The sequence below is a fragment of the Micromesistius poutassou genome (assembly GCF_964030765.1).
Source record: "Micromesistius poutassou genome assembly, contig: SCAFFOLD_5233, whole genome shotgun sequence".
Taxonomy (NCBI): domain Eukaryota; kingdom Metazoa; phylum Chordata; class Actinopteri; order Gadiformes; family Gadidae; genus Micromesistius; species Micromesistius poutassou.
In genome coordinates, this window is record NW_028178335.1 from 5,001 (window position 1) to 10,000 (window position 5,000).

Below are 5,000 nucleotides of genomic sequence, written 5' to 3' on the forward strand. Positions count from 1 at the left end.
GGGACGTTGTAGGGGGAGGCCTGGTCCGTGTGTGTCTGGGTCTGGGTGCTGGCCCAGTACGGGTCCCGGTCCCGGTCCCCCGGGGCCTGGACCTGGGGTCCCTCATGTGGGGGTGTTGCTGGGGGGTCTGCTGGAGGCATGGAGGCCGGCTCTGGGGGTGTGGGACGTTGTAGGGGGAGGCCTGGTCCGTGTGTGTCTGGGTCTGGGTGCTGGCCCAGTACGGGTCCCGGTCCCGGTCCCCCGGGGCCTGGACCTGGGGCCCCTCATGTGGGGGTGGTGCCTGGGTGTCTGCTGGAGGCATGGAGGTCGGGACTGGGGGTGTGGGACGTTGTAGGGGGAGGCCTGGTCCGTGTGTGTCTGGGTCTGGGTGCTGGCCCAGTACGGGTCCCGGTCCCGGTCCCCCGGGGCCTGGACCTGGGGCCCCTCATGTGGGGGTGGTGCCTGGGTGTCTGCTGGAGGCATGGAGGTCGGGACTGGGGGTGTGGGACGTTGTAGGGGGAGGCCTGGTCCGTGTGTGTCTGGGTCTGGGTGCTGGCCCAGTACGGGTCCCGGTCCCGGTCCCCCGGGGCCTGGACCTGGGGCCCCTCATGTGGGGGTGGTGCCTGGGTGTCTGCTGGAGGCATGGAGGTCGGGACTGGGGGTGTGGGACGTTGTAGGGGGAGGCCTGGTCCGTGTGTGTCTGGGTCTGGGTGCTGGCCCAGTACGGGTCCCGGTCCCGGTCCCCCGGGGCCTGGACCTGGGGCCCCTCATGTGGGGGTGGTGCCTGGGTGTCTGCTGGAGGCATGGAGGTCGGGACTGGGGGTGTGGGACGTTGTAGGGGGAGGCCTGGTCCGTGTGTGTCTGGGTCTGGGTGCTGGCCCAGTACGGGTCCCGGTCCCGGTCCCCCGGGGCCTGGACCTGGGGCCCCTCATGTGGGGGTGGTGCCTGGGTGTCTGCTGGAGGCATGGAGGTCGGGACTGGGGGTGTGGGACGTTGTAGGGGGAGGCCTGGTCCGTGTGTGTCTGGGTCTGGGTGCTGGCCCAGTACGGGTCCCGGTCCCGGTCCCCCGGGGCCTGGACCTGGGGCCCCTCATGTGGGGGTGGTGCCTGGGTGTCTGCTGGAGGCATGGAGGTCGGGACTGGGGGTGTGGGACGTTGTAGGGGGAGGCCTGGTCCGTGTGTGTCTGGGTCTGGGTGCTGGCCCAGTACGGGTCCCGGTCCCGGTCCCCCGGGGCCTGGACCTGGGGCCCCTCATGTGGGGGTGTTGCTGGGGGGTCTGCTGGAGGCATGGAGGCCGGCTCTGGGGGTGTGGGACGTTGTAGGGGGAGGCCTGGTCCGTGTGTGTCTGGGGAAAAAAAGAAAGAAAAAAGAGGCAAAAACCACTTCAAGTCTTGTGGACCCTCCAGGGGACCAGGACCACGTCCTGTGGCAGGCCCAGAGAGTCCACCATCCCGGACTGGCAAGAACATCAAGTCCCCCTGAGCCTGGATGAACTAAAGAAACCACAAAGTCCATTTAAACTACCATGGGACGTGTTTTGGAAATTTAACAGAGTCTTTTCTGTAAATCTCCTAAAACGCAACCCATGGTGCACTAACTCTGGGACTCTGTCTGATTTTGAGAAAAAGAGAGAATCAAAAATCAGACAGAGTCTTTTCTCCGTGGTCTACCAGGGGCAGCTTTTAGTATACCATGGGTTGGTTTTAGTATACCATGGGTTGGTTTTGGTCTACCATGGGTTGGGATTTTCGGGTTTTTATACCATGGGTACCGAAAACAAGAAAAATAGCAGTCTGCAGCCTGTAAAACTCTGGGCTTCGCCTACTACACGTTTGACCCCTGTGTTGGAAGGACATAGCCCATCCCGTGTGTAAGGGGGGCTCCAGGGGAAGAAGGCAGAGAACGGCCTGGAGGTCTTCTGGAGGCTCCAGAGGAGGGGGAACACGTCGCGTGTGAGGCCGAAACGGCTCACCATGTCGGACTGAATAGTGCAGCGAGTAGCCCAGAGTATGGAGGTCTTTAGGACCCTCCAGAGGAGGGGGAACACGTCGCGTGTGAGGCCGAAACGGCTCACCATGTCGGACTAAATAGTGCAGCGAGTAGCCCAGAGTCTGGAGGTCTTTAGGACCCTCCAGAGGAGGGGGAACACGTCGCGTGTGAGTCCGAAAAGGCTCACCATGTCGGACTGAATAGTGTAGTGAGTGACCCCAAGCCTGGAGGTCTTTAGGACCCTCCAGAGGAGGGGGACCACGTCGCGTGTGAGTCCGAAAAGGCTCACCATGTCGGACTGAATAGTGTAGTGAGTGACCCCAAGCCTGGAGGTCTTTAGGACCCTCCAGAGGAGGGGGAACACGTCGCGTGTGAGTCCGAAACGGCTCACCATGTCGGACTGAATAGTGTAGTGAGTGACCCCAAGCCTGGAGGTCTTTAGGACCCTCCAGAGGAGGGGGACCACGTCGCGTGTGAGTCCGAAAAGGCTCACCATGTCGGACTGAATAGTGTAGTGAGTGACCCCAAGCCTGGAGGTCTTTAGGACCCTCCAGAGGAGGGGGAACACGTCGCGTGTGAGTCCGAAACGGCTCACCATGTCGGACTGAATAGTGTAGTGAGTGACCCCAAGCCTGGAGGTCTTTAGGACCCTCCAGAGGAGGGGGACCACGTCGCGTGTGAGTCCGAAAAGGCTCACCATGTCGGACTGAATAGTGTAGTGAGTGACCCCAAGCCTGGAGGTCTTTAGGACCCTCCAGAGGAGGGGGAACACGTCGCGTGTGAGTCCGAAACGGCTCACCATGTCGGACTGAATAGTGTAGTGAGTGACCCCAAGCCTGGAGGTCTTTAGGACCCTCCAGAGGAGGGGGAACACGTCGCGTGTGAGTCCGACACGGCTCACCATGTCGGACTGAATAGTGTAGTGAGTGACCCCAAGCCTGGAGGTCTTTAGGACCCTCCAGAGGAGGGGGAACACGTCGCGTGTGAGTCCGAAACGGCTCACCATGTCGGACTGAATAGTGTAGTGAGTGACCCCAAGCCTGGAGGTCTTTAGGACCCTCCAGAGGAGGGGGAACACGTCGCGTGTGAGTCCGACACGGCTCACCATGTCGGACTGAATAGTGTAGTGAGTGACCCCAAGCCTGGAGGTGTTTAGGACCCTCCACAGGAGGGGGAACACGTCGCGTGTGAGTCCGACACGGCTCACCATGTCGGACTGAATAGTGTAGTGAGTGACCCCAAGCCTGGAGGTCTTTAGGACCCTCCAGAGGAGGGGGAACACGTCGCGTGTGAGTCCGAAACGGCTCACCATGTCGGACTGAATAGTGTAGTGAGTGACCCCAAGCCTGGAGGTCTTTAGGACCCTCCAGAGGAGGGGGAACACGTCGCGTGTGAGTCCGAAACGGCTCACCATGTCGGACTGAATAGTGTAGTGAGTGACCCCAAGCCTGGAGGTCTTTAGGACCCTCCAGAGGAGGGGGAACACGTCGCGTGTGAGTCCGACACGGCTCACCATGTCGGACTGAATAGTGTAGTGAGTGACCCCAAGCCTGGAGGTGTTTAGGACCCTCCACAGGAGGGGGAACACGTCGTGTGTGAGTCCGAAAAGGCTCACCATGTCGGACTGAATAGTGTAGTGAGTGACCCCAAGCCTGGAGGTCCTGTGGACCCTCCAGAGGAGGGGGAACACGTCGCGTGAGAGTCCGAAAAGGCTCACCATGTCGGACTGAATAGTGTAGTGAGTGACCCCAAGCCTGGAGGTCCTGTGGACCCTCCAGAGGAGGGGGAACACGTCGCGTGAGAGTCCGAAAAGGCTCACCATGTCGGACTGAATAGTGTAGTGAGTGACCCCAAGCCTGGAGGTCCTGTGGACCCTCCAGAGGAGGGGGAACACGTCGTGTGTGAGTCCGAAAAGGCTCACCATGTCGGACTGAGTGGAGCAGTGAGTGACCCCAAGCCTGGAGGTCCTGTGGACCCTCCAGAGGAGGGGGAACACGTCGCGTGTGAGTCCGAAAAGGCTCACCATGTCGGACTGAATAGTGTAGTGAGTGACCCCAAGCCTGGAGGTCCTGTGGACCCTCCAGAGGAGGGGGAACACGTCGTGTGTGAGTCCGAAAAGGCTCACCATGTCGGACTGAGTGGAGCAGTGAGTGACCCCAAGCCTGGAGGTCCTGTGGACCCTCCAGAGGAGGGGGAACACGTCGCGTGTGAGTCCGAAAAGGCTCACCATGTCGGACTGAATAGTGTAGTGAGTGACCCCAAGCCTGGATGAATTCAATTTAAATTTGTGCTACCATGGGACGTCTTTTGGTAATTGAACAGAGTCTTTTCTGTAATTCTGCAAAAACGCAACCCATGGTGCACTAACTATGGGACTCTGTCTGATTTTGAGGAAAAAGAGAAAAATCCAAAAATCAGACAGAGTCTTTTCTCAGTGGTCTACCAGGGGCAGCTTTTAGTATACCATGGGTTGGTTTTAGTATACCATGGGTTGGTTTTAGTCTACCATGGGTTGGGATTTTCGAGTTTTTACACCAGGGGTACCGAAAACAAGAAAAATAGCAGTCTGCAGCCTGTAAAACCCTGGGCTTCGCCTACTACACGTTTGACCCCTGTGTTGGAAGGACATACCACCATCCTAGTATAGGTCGGAGACAGTAGGTGCACAGTCAAGAGGATGACTGGAGGCCCCGCGTCCTTACGAGGAGCGTTCGACGGAAATTGCATAAGCGGCACACCCCAGTGAGGGCCCCATTGTGGCTATAGTTCCACATGAAGGGTGCCTCACACCGTGTGCCCGAAAGCAGTGCCTCCGCCTCAGGGCGGTCGTGCGACCGAAGCGAGTAGCCGAGTAGACCCGTCTGTCCCAGTTGTCTTACGAGGGTGGGCCGTGGTTCTGGATAGGTTGACCTACACGGGGGTCCAACTCTACTCCTGACAGCCACGGTCCGCCTGTACGATTGTTTCTCAAAGCCCGGTACCCCGGGCGCTGTGTGCAGGCTAACCCCACATGCAGCGCCCACCCTGAGTGTC